Here is a 12903-nt window from a genome sequence, read left to right as displayed (position 1 = left end):
CTGTGCTGACAGCTTGGAGCCTGGAGCCTGCTTTGGATTCTGTCTCCGTCTCTCTGCCCATGCCCTGCTCGTGCTCTGTCTCTCTCTTTCTCTCTCAAATATAAAATAAAACAAAAATATTAAAAGAAGTGAGCACTTTAAAAAAAAAACAAAAAGCAAGGATGCTAGTACGGACTTTTCTAAACAACACAAAATTCCCTTTAATTAAACAATGACTATGAATACTAATTATATTCTTGAAGACAGTTTTGGAAAATACAATATTTAAAACAGACTTTCAAAAACTTACATACTGGAATAAACTCAATCTTAAGATTACCAATTCTTTCTCTCTCTTTTTAAAAATCTATTTCTTTAAGCATTAACTTCTGATGTACTTCCATCGGTTCTACAATATTACTGTCTTCTTTTTGGCCGTCTAGACTAAAGACGCGGGGAGCTGGAACTGCGTATTCACGGCTGTAACTCCAGCAACTGTAGCAACCAAACAAGGGTCTACTAAGTGCTTGATCCCTTCAAACACACGCCTGGTTGCAAACAACCGCAGCAGTTACAGCGACTCTGACACCAGGAGGGAGGCTTGTTGCTTGGCTTTCAAAGCCTTCCCTTCTCATGCACTGAGAGTCCAAGGCTGCAGAGGACGCTGTCTTTCTCCCGATCGCTGCTTATTCCTGGGATTGCGCCCATCAGTTAGTCACTAAAACAACAGTCTTCATGCATCTTAGTCTTACATGAAATCACTTTCCAGAGTCCACCTTAAAATGAGCCTCTTACCATGCACAGAGCAAGCTTAAATCAGTATTGAGTATACTTTTAATTGTCTTTGGTAAGCTGAGTTGTACTTCAGCTAATGGAACTCTTAGAGCAAAGAGTTCTGTTACTTTATATAGTATTGAAAATGTATCTTAAAATACCGTATGTAGAATAAACTCTGTGCAGTTAGAAAACAGTAATGTGATCTGAAAAGAATGTAACCATGTGCCAGGCAATGTGCTTAGCATTTTAGACCACTATCTCCTTGAATCTACCTAATAACCCTTTTAAATAACATAGGTTAAGTAACTTGCTTAAAAATCACACATGTAACTAAAGGAAGAGGGGCTCCCTGAGCCATGTCTATTTTACTGGAAAACCCCTAATTTCAATTGCTCTGATATATGCCCTTAGGATAAAAAAGATAGTATCAAGGAGAATCAGGAAAAACCTTTTACTCTACTTAGTAAGAATTTCACTCATATAAGGCTCTGCTTCAGATTCTACAATTTGCACAAGATGAACATACTTTTGAGAAAGCCACAATGAGAGCATCAAAAAGTACTAACGCATTTTGGAACATGCTTGTGAAGGTAGGTGTATGAAGGGCTCTGCAGAATTTTGAGAGCAAAATGTTAGTGTTGTTTTTTTTTTAATGTATTTATTTGAATAAATAAGTTTACTTTTGTATCCTCAGATTATCTTTCTTTAAAAATTTTTGATGACTGGGGTACCTGGGTGGCTCAGTCAGTTAAGCATCTGACTCTTGATTTGGTCATGATCTTTCAGTTTGTGAGTTCAAGCCCCACATGGGGCTCTGTGCTGACAGTACAGAGCTTGTTTGGGATTCTCTCTCTCCCTCTCTCTCTGTCCCTTCCCTGCTCTCTCTCTCTCTCATTCTCTCTCTATATAAATAAACTTAAAAAATAAAAATTTTTAATGACTGATCCTTATTTTCAGTGGTTCAACTGATTGCGATTTGTGAGGACTGTGGAACTGTCAACTTGAGGAGAGACTTTTGAAACTTTTAAACATAAAAAAATGAACACAGTAAAATATTTGGTACTCTTTATGTCTCTATGATTAAAGAGCTGATCTGAAATACTATCCTTAAGTGGGTATTTTGTTCAATGTCTCAAACATTCTCACATTGTCTCACTTCCACCTCTGCATGCTGCCTTCTTCTGTGTAACCTGCCAGCCAATACTCCCCAACAATCTCTTCTTAGACACCTCAACCGTTGGCAATCACTGTCAAACATACATTCACTTAGGCACTAGATGTTCACATCTCATTCTTTCTTCTTATAAAACTTATCCTTAAAAAAAAGCACATGACAGAAAGTAGCCTAAATTCTTACCCACAGGAGCTTTTTCAATTTAATCTAGGTCAAAGCAATAATTAAAAAATATTAATCTCTATAATTTTACTGCCCCAAACCTCTCCCTGTGGACAGTTGAGATATTTGAGAGACAAAAGCATATCGTGTTACATACTACCTTATTTTTTCTTTTTCTGTTCTCAAATTGTCCCTCACTCTTAGTAGCATACTTCAACCTTCAGAGAGTGTTCTTTTATTTATATGTTATATTGAAAAGAATAATCATTGCCATAAAACAGCTCAAATAATTGTGACTGGATTATCTGAAAAATGAGTCTCTCTAATTATGAGGCAGGAGGAAATTACTTTAAAAATATTACCACAGCATTTAAAAGACCTCTATAGAGGACTGAAGAGGCACCAGCTGCTGCATGGGGAGGAGCCTGAGGGCTACCCCTCTTCTCTACCTCCTCCTCCCCCAAATTCTGAACCTCTTCATCTTAAAAAATAAAAGTCCTCTATATATGCAAACAAGCCCTACTAATCTGTTAGGCTTTGGAAATTGTTTTTTTTTTTTTTTTCATTTATATATTATGAGAAATTCATTTTTGTCCGGAGAGGATCCTCTACATTTTAGAAAGATTTTCAAGAAATATCAGCCTAGTTAAACTAATTAGCTACCAAACTTGAGATCTGATTAAATTTAATGTTTTAGAAAGTTTTATTTCATCTTTCATGTTTCAAAGGGGTACTTAGTTTCATATCTTAGCTAAATTTAACTTTACAGTAGCTTCTGACTGTTTGAGTTAAACTCCTCAGAATGTGGCTGCATTTGGAGATAGGAAGGGCCTTTAAAGAGGCAATTTCAGCTAAAAATAAAAAAGGTCATTTGGGTGAGCCCTGATCCAATATGGTTAGTTAGATGGCAACAGAGCAAAGGTCGCCATCTGCAAGCCAGAGAGAGAAGCTTCCTTCCCTTGTAGAAGAAATCAAAACTGCCAACACCTTTAAATAATCTTGGACTTCTAGCATCAGCATTGTGAGAAAATAAATTTCTGTTGCTTAAGCCACCCAGCCTGTGCTGCTTGGTTATGGTAGTTCTAGTAGATTGATGCAAGCATTCAGTCTAAAAGTAAATTAAAATTCACACTCTAACTTATTATAATCTTTATTTAAAAGCACAAAATACTAAGTCTTTAATTCCTAGAGATCAAAATAATATTCAATTGGTTAATTACACCAGCTTCAGACCAAATGATCCTATAATGACCCACATGCAAACTCCCTAAGAGTTTGTTAAGTTATAAGGAATAACTTATAAAAGGAAATTTACTTATGACTTTAATCGAAATTCAAATGCTAGATGGTTGAGACCATTGGCATTTCTCATTTGTGGTTTCCTAAAAAGCCACTAAACATGTGTGCTAGGTAGCATTTAATGTGGTTACAGCTCACAGTAGTCTGCACATCCCCTTCACAATGTGGGAGGATGTGTCTCTGCCCTTGTTTTCTGGATATGTGAATTTCAGAGGGAGAATAGCTGCCTGAGAAGAGATAGCAGGGGAAGGTCATTTGTGTCAAGGCCAAACCACCAGGAAAGCAGATATATCTGTTCACTTGTAGACAGATTGTCTTGTATGTTCTGTAAAACTTATTGAATGAGTACCTGTTCTCTTAGTTGTCTTATTTTACTCATTTTCCCCAATGCACTGTATGCATTGGGACTTCATAAACAGTTTAGTATGAACAAACGGATAAATAACTTGATAGCTGCCATTATTTCCTTATTTATTTATTTATTTTTTGGAAGAGTGGATTATAAAGAGTAAGATGAGTGGAGAATTATGTAATGAAATGTAGTGTTTGGCAAAACCAAATTGACAGTTTAGCTACTACACTCCTTACTACGTATCTTGAAATTTGATCTGAGATATTTATTTATATTAAACAACAACAAAACAGTGAACATATTTCCCATAGATTTATATGACTTACACATATTAATTTTCTCACAACATTAATTTCTGAAGACTTTGATCTGTCTGATTTAATTTCAAGTGATTTATCATTGTTATGAAATCTGACTTGAATGAGGAAAAAATGGGAGTAATATTCTACCTTTATTAAAAAGAAAAATAGGGGAGTCTAGTGACTCGGTTGAGCATTTGACTCTTGATTTTAGCTCAGGACATAATCCCAAGGTCATTGAATCGAGCCTGCTCTGTGCTGAATGTGGAGCCTGCTGAAGATTCTCTCTCTCTATGCTCCTGTCTCCCACTCTCTCTAAATACACACACACACACACACACACACACACACACACACACACATAGCTATGTTAGCAGATTGAATTAGATCTTTTCTCTAGATGGCATACATCAATTTGCAATATTGATTTTAGAATCACCTGATAGAGTGCACACATAAACACATATCTGACACACATGTAAGCAAATTGCCTTTCTCATCTTTCCAAGAATTAAAATTTTGATGTAATGGTGTTTGACTTTGAAGTCTGAATGCAAAGAAATAGAACTCATAACAGGAATATAAAATACTCATATCAGTTTTCTCTATCATTTTTTCTTATTCTAGCCATTTTTGTATCATTTGTTTCACTTGATGTCATGACCTGAGAATTGCAATGTGTCTTCCTTCCTTCCTTCCTTCCTTCCTTCCTTCCTTCCTTCCTTCCTTCCTTCCTTCCTTCCTTCCTTTCTTTCTTTCTTTCTTTCTTTCTTTCTTTCTTTCTTTCTTTCATAGACTAAGTACCATAACACATACACCTCTAAAACATACAATGGCTCCAACATAATAGAAGTACATAGCTAGCAACCTTTGCTCCATAACATAAAAAATTTATTTCTCCATACTCCTCCCCATGGCTGAAATAGTTTTCTTCGGTCATGGCCCAAAAAGAGAACATGACCTCATTCTCAGGTCTGGAAACCATGCCATCATCTCATCTGATAGTCTAATTTAAATCGCAGTATTTAATTTACCATATTATAATTCAGCAAAAGTGATAAGCTTTGCCAGGACTGTTCATTGCCTTCTCTCTGGGAATGAGCAGCAGAAAACACATTCTTGATACATGGATAAGAGAATAAATCTTTAAAATAATTTAACCAGAACAAACCAAGTAATAAAATGAATTTCCAGATTTCAAAATGGCATTATCCTTTAGGAATATGTGCTGGATTCCTTCTAGTTTAATTCTTCGGGTGGTTTCTCAGAGTGTTAGAGGCTGATAATTACCATCTGTGATATATAAAGTGGGGATTGGTAATAAAATATTCACACTACCTTGTATGAACAACTTGAAATTCACAAACTTCACTTTCACTTCCAAATTTTGCATTCTGATTCTAAAATACTCAAGGCCTGGGGCACCTGGGTGGCTCAGTCGGTTAATAGTCCGACTTCGGCTCAGGTCATGATCTCATGGTTCATGGGTTCTAGCCCCGAGTGGGGCTCTGTGCTGACAGCTCAGAGCCTGGAGCCTGTTTCAGATTCTGTGTCTCCCTCTCTCTCTGCCCTTCCCTGCCTCAAGCTCTGTCTCTCTCCGTTTCAAAAAAGGTAAATAAACATTTTTTTAAAAGTACTCAAGGCTTATAATGAGCAGACTAAATTTAAACATATAATGGTTAATAGAGGTTTCAGGCTGAATTAATAAATTTTGTCCTGAGGCTAAATAATAATAATAGTAATAATAATGACAATATACTGTTCTGAAGGCTACAAGTCCAAAATCAAGGTGTTGGCAGAGCCATCTTACCTCTGAAGGGGGGAGTTCTTTATTGTCTCTTCCCAGCTTGTGCTTTACAATCCTTGGCCTTCCTTGGCTTGTGATCGAGTAACTCCGATCTCTGCTCTGTCATTACATGACCTTCTTCCCTGTGACTCTGTATCTCCAAATCTCTTTATGAGGACCCCAGTATTGTGTTTAGGCCTCACCCTAAATACTGGTATGACCTCATTTTAACTTGATTACATCTGGCAAAAATTCTATTTTCAAGGTCATATTCACTGGGTCTTAGGACTTCAACACAAATTTTGGAGAAACATGAATTAACTCTCAAGAGCATAATCATAATCATCAATAATATTTCCATAGTGCTTCCTATGTGCCAGACACTATTCTAAGCACTTTGTGCATGTAGTTCATTAAATCATCTATGATTCTATGACATAAGTACTATTATTATCTCCACACAACAGAATAGAAAAGTAAAGCAGAGCAGAGAGCTTCTACTCAGGGCCACCAATCTGAACTGAAGAGTTGGTGCTTTTAAACACTACAGTCTAAGGGCGCCTGGGTGGCTCAGTTGGTTGGGTGGCCTACTTCGGCTCAGGTCATGATTTCATGGTTCGTGGGTTCTAGCCCTGTGTTGGGATCTGTGCTGACAGCTAGCTCAGAGCCTGGAGCCTGTTTCAGATTCTGTGTCTCCCTCTCTCTCTGACCCTACCCTGTTCATGCTGTCTCTCTCAGAAATAAATAAAACATTAAAAAATTAAAATAAATAAAATGAAATAAACACTACAGTCTCTAGCCTCTTAAATAATGTGACTCATTCACTGAAGCAAATATTTTTGAGTACCTCTTTTGCAGTAGAAACTGTGTATAATACTAAAGCTGGAAGGATTTTGTTAAAAATCTAAGACCTCAAGTTACATACATATTTATTTTAATAAGAGCTTGGAGAGATGGTTTGGATCTGGAGTGTCTCTCCTTTCTGTGTGAATTTGGACAAATTATTTACTTTTCTTTGTTTCAGATTTATTATGGATGGTTGAAGATTTTAAAAGTTAAACATGTATAAGTTGCTTAGAACAGTCCTAATATATATACTATTATTATGCTATTAATTATTATCATTACAGGGGCACCTGGGTGGCTCAGTCTTTAAGCGTCCAACTCTTGATTTTGGTTCAGGTCATGATCTCATGGTTCAACATCTCGAGCCCCACATAGGGCTCCGCACTGACAGCACAGAATCTGCTTGGGATCTTCTGTCTCTCCTCTGTCTCTCTCTCTCTCCACCCCTCTCCCTCTCAAAATAAATCAATAAACTTTAAAAATATATTATCATTACCATGAATACCAACAATAAATTCCGAGTTATCTATTTTACATATGTGAGCTATTTGAAAAGACATTCAACCTATACATAAAAACAAATATTATTTTAATACATATTTTACTTCGCCCACCTAAACTTGATGAAGAATTGCTTATTTCCTTTTGTTATAAGCACCTGGACTTAGAACAAAATGCTTCCTGCTCCTGCTGTCTGATATGGGTTCTCTTCTTCTAAACATGGAATAGAGAAAATCAGAAGGTCAGGTGTGTGGACAGTGAGGAGTGAGTGCCTACACATTAGTGCTGTGACAGTCATCTCTTCATGTCTGCTACCTTCCCAACAATCCCTCACTAGGGTATAAAATATGGCAAAACTGCATCAATCCTGGGATGAGTCTAAACACAGGTTTGTAAACTGTTAAGTGTAAGTTTGCTTGTTATCATCTCCAGATGAGAGAAAACAGTCTTATCAAGCTCTACACTTCCTTGATTTTCAGAATTACAGGTACTTTCCTGATCACACTTATTGATCATAGTATGCCGCAGTATCATATATGCCCCCCCCACCGCAATTTTTTGTTCTTTCTAGGAGGCAAACATCCTCCATATATTTGTATTTGAAATTATAAAGCAATAATTAAAGTTCATGTAGAATTATTTTTTCCTGATATCTCACCTGCTCTTTTGAGCACAAAAATATAAATAGCACCTGTATCTCTGATTTTTGTATTTCAGAAAAATGGGTTATTTGCCCTCAAAATTAACATGATTATGACTTTCAGCTAGTAAAGTGGAAAACTTATAAATAAGATGGAATTGGGGATATGAAGTTAAGTTTGGTTAAAAAGAAACCCTATGGGGCGCCTGGGTGGCTTAGTCGGTTAAGCGTCCGACTTTCGCTTAGGTCATGATCTCGCGGTTCGTGGGTTCGAGCCCCGCATCGGGCTCTGTGCTGACTGCCAGCTCAGAGCCTGGAGCCTGTTTCAGAGTCTGTGTCTCCCTCTCTCTCTCTGACCCTCCCCTGCTCACGCTGTCTCTCTGTCTCTCCTAGAAATAAATAAAACATTAAAAAATTAAAAAAAAAAAAAAAAAAAAAAGAAACCCTGTATGGGGCGCATGGGTGGCTCAGTTAAGCCTCCAACTTCGGCTCAGGTCATGATCTCATAGTTTGTGACTTTTAGCCCTGCGTATGGCTTTTTGCTGACAACACAGAGCCTGGAGGCTGCTTCCAGTTCTGTGTCTCCCTCTCTCTCTGCCCCTCCTCTGTTCACGCTCTGTCTCTCTTTCTCTCTCTCTCTTTCAAAATAAATAAACATTAAGAAAAAAAGAAACTCTGTATCTGGTATATAATATCTCTCTTAACATGTCAAAGTGGATACAAAGAAGAATGATTAACTTAGAAGAAGTAAAATGATAAACTGCTGTGTGTTATCAGATGCTTAGAGAAGCATATTTATAAAATAATATTTAGATATTGAGTTATGTTTGCATTTATTTTTTCTGGTAATAATATAATCAAAGAATGTTGAAAGAGGAAATTTTAAAATCAACTTCTTTTTAAAAACATCCCTATGTAGACTCGCATGCCCTACAGCAGAGAATAGAATTTTGTAAAAAAGCAATTATTCATTTCCATATACCTACTGTGGTGAATATGTATGAACAGTGAATTCCCCTTGCTTGGAAAATACCAGCTTTCTTTGTTCTGCTACTTTAAGCCTCAGCTTAGGCCTGAAGTACAGTAGTTTGAGGGGAAAAATGAGAGAAAACTTCTGTTTCTGACTTTTAAGTAAGAAACCAGCACGCAGTAATTTCTAGTAGTGTTATATTGTTTCTCAGATATATTGTCCTTTGCCTTGTTTTTTTTTTCAGTTCAAGAACAGTAGCTTGGGGACAAGAGCAAATCTTAGAGTAAGAAAGGAAAAATTCCCCTGTCTTAATAAATATACCAGGGGACAGGAAGGAATGAGCCTAGTAGGGGCAGAATGCCATGGATACATGGTAAAGGGATTCCCAAGGATACCACAAAGAATTCCACAAGTGTATGCTTCCTAAGGAAGATGACTCCATTACATATTGAAGCATTTAATGCAATTTAATGAAAATAAGCAGATACTATATACTGAAATGCACATATGTGTTACAGATTTGAGCTTTTCATCAGTAACATAATAACTCCCCTTAGGTTTCATAGTCCTTTCCCAAACATGCAGACAGACACACATGATATGGGTGGAAAATGATGGTTTTGCTTTTGTGAGATATGTAGTTGGATTAAGCTGATCAAAACAGAGGTTACCCATTTTGTTTCTACTAGGGAATTTTTGGTCTCCTGACAAATTTAATTCTTTTTTTTTTTTTTTAATAGAAGAGTATCTTAAGTATAGGAACTGTTCATGTGTGAGTCCATCAGGACAAGTGAAATTTTTCTCCAGGTACATGAGATTGTTATGTTACATAACATACAAATAAATTTGTATTTATCTCAAAGGCAATCTATTATAGATTGCCTGGGCATTCACCCCACAAAAATTGATATGTAAATTATGTTTGCATACATGCTCTAAAATAAATAGCTGTCCGTGATAAGTAAGTATGTTTGACCCTAAAGTTCTGTGTTGTAGTTAATACTGATGGAAAAACCAGAATCCAGAATTTCTTGAACAGACTCATACACTGTAACACATTTCCGTCTCTGGCCCGCCGGCTCTCCACACGTGGCACCGCTCAGGTGCAACGCCCCCTGGCTGAAGATAGCTCAGCAAGCTTAACACAATCATCTCGACAAGCGGTCAGCAAACACTTTCTTTCAAAAGGTCAGAAAGTAAATATTTTCGGATTTGTAGGCCATATGCTCTCTGTCACAACTTCTTAACTCGGCTAGTGGAGGCTGACAGCAGTCACAGACAATATGCAAATGAGTGGGTGTAGCTGAGTTCCGGTTAAACTTGATTTAGATTCGGCCCACTGACACCTAATATAGACAGCATAAAACCCCCCTCGCTAAATTAAGGAGTTTAGTGTATATTTACCCATAAATTTGAGTGTCTTTTTAGATTTATATTTTTAGTTACTTTTTTAAACATTTAAAACTATTACTATAAAGACATATCAATGTTCTTTGTTATCACTCAATCTAGAACCTCCTCTCAGAATTTCCTTTGTTGAATTTCTTTAATTAAGTATAATTTATATACACTATTGTATTCCACAAAGTTTTAGTGGAGGCTGACAAAGATGTCTACAGGAAAAATAAAGTTAAAATAGGTGAGAAAAATGAGACATGGGGTTATGGTGAGTTAGAAAAACAAGGTGCAGTAGGATGAGATACACAAAGGACATGTCATGAAATTTTGTGCATGTTCTGGAAGTGAAATTTGTATTTATCTCAAAGCATTTAAACAGTTAATATAGAGAAAGAAACACAATCAGGTAGATGGATCAGTGTTCAAGAGATGAAATCTCACTCATGCCAATGGAAAAGCACAATGAGTAATTTTTAATTTTGATACATGAGAGAAATGTGGGGTTTTTTTTTGTGGTCTCCATCATGAAGACTGCAATAATATACTTGTAACTGATTTCACATAAAAAAGATATTTCCAGTAAGCATACTGATTGGCTTCCTAGGGCACCTTCATCCAGACTTTTTGTAAAAACATTGGTTATATATTGCTTAAATATGACTTTGCTTTGAGGAAAAATTTGTTCTTAATATCAAAGATCTTTATTGGGGCACCAATAAAGTGTGTTATATAAAGCAAAAGAGAGGGCTAGGGATTAAAGCAGTAATTTGGGAGGTGCCTGGGTGGCTCAGTCAGTTGAGCCTCCGACTTTGGCTCAGGTCATGATCTCACAGTTGGTGGGTTCAAGCTCCACGTCGGGCTCTGTGCTGACAGCTCGCTCAGAGCCTGGAGCCTGCTTCAGATTCCGTTTCTCTCTCTCTCTCTCTCTGACCGTCCACTGCTCATGTTGTCTCTCTCTCAGAAATAAATAAAACATTAAAAAATTTTACAAAAATAAAGCAGCAATTTGGATTAAAGTTCATCTTCAGTAGTGAGCAACAGGGCTTGGAAAACATTAGAGGCCAAAGAATCTTTGGAAAAGAAATCAGGAAAAGGTCACAGGAAATGAACATGCCGTTTCCTATGGTGTATGCCTTATTTCACCCAAACCATCAGGCAGAAGAAATTCTCCCTCTCAGCCCACTGGGAGTGAGAGAAAGCTAAGAGCTGAGAATCAGTCTGGGACAGGCCTGAGGTTAATGTATAGTCAGTGTTTGTACCTGAGAAAGCAGGAATAAAGACAGACCCACAGCAGAATTTAGTGCAACAATGAACAACTGGCAGCAGAGAGGAGCCATCGTGTTTCTGAAAAGGCTGAGAGAAACATCTAGAAATCAGTTTTACAGTAAAGGAGGTGAATATGTAAAGCAAAAAAAGACACTCCCTGCCCCCCCCCTAAAAAAAAACAATAGAGATACAGCAAAGCTCCTTGAAGATTCGGAAAAAATAACTAAAATCTAAAGACACTTTAAAAAATGACTTTAGGAATTATGTTTTTAGAGATACGTCTCTCAGAAAAGATGCTCAGCTTGGCAGGAATGGCCATGGAATCCACAACGTAGACAAATACAAAAGGTATATGTGCACACATGCACGTATATGGAATAAAAGAAATATAAAGCAAAACTTCTGTTGTAAAATACTAAAGCATGACGAATCTGAAATTGTTTCTATTTGTAAATAACTTGGCTGAAGTTGTACCAGTCACTCTGCATGGGAGAGAGGGAGCTAGCATTCAGCTAGAGAGAAATCCCCAAACATGTCATTTTGCCTCTACCATGTCAGTTAAACTTTGGAAGTATACTGACCGTGAATCTAAGTCTAAGGAATACTGGGCTGCTCTCGTAAAGCCTCACGTACAGCCAGCCTCGCAGCTCCCTTCCCAGGCTGCTTCTTCACCGCACACCCCCTCCCACCACAGCTCCCTTCCTGACCCGGCACAGCACTGTTGGAGCAAGCATGTGGACTAGGGGTGATCTGCTCAGGTGTGAATCCTTACTTAGCAGCCTTGTCGCCCTGGGATGGTGGGGATCGTTCCTACCTCTCTACGCTGTGCTTCAGGCTCCGCACCTGTAAAACGCAGGTGCATCTCAAAGCTCTTCATTAAATTCCTGTGTAAAATTGCAGGCTAGAAGGACAAGCTCATGGTAAGTACTCATGGAGAAATTGTTATAATGCAAACAAAGCAAGATGGCCACGTTTTATTTATTATTTTTTTAATTAATATTTTTTTAACGTGAGACAGAGAGAGAAATTGTGAGCAAGGGAGAAAGAGAAAAAGACAGAACCCTAAACAGACTCCACACTCAGCCAGTCAGAGGGCTCAATTCCTTGACCCTGGGATCACAACCTGAGCTGAAATGGAAAAAAAGGATGCTCAACTGACTCAGTCACCCAAGCAGCCCAAAGTGGCCATGTTTTAAACAAGACTTGTTGGCTACATGTAGCATTGTCATAGTTTCTTCTGAAAAAAAAAAAAGCAAGAAATATCTCTATCCCACCAAAAAGTAGCTAAAAATAACATATATTTTTTATCATTAGAATTTATTTCAGCATTTTTAATTATATTCTAAACAATGCAGGATTGAGTTTATTTTCTTAAGGTGTGTCTAGTAAAAGCTTCATACACAAATGTTCTTATTTAATTGACAGCTTATATTTCTTTCAATTAAATTGAACAT

This window comes from Hyaena hyaena, unplaced genomic scaffold, assembly GCF_003009895.1.
Source record: "Hyaena hyaena isolate Hyena2069 unplaced genomic scaffold, ASM300989v1 scaffold_433, whole genome shotgun sequence".
Classification (NCBI taxonomy): Eukaryota; Metazoa; Chordata; class Mammalia; order Carnivora; family Hyaenidae; genus Hyaena; species Hyaena hyaena.
This window is presented reverse-complemented; position numbering follows the sequence as displayed.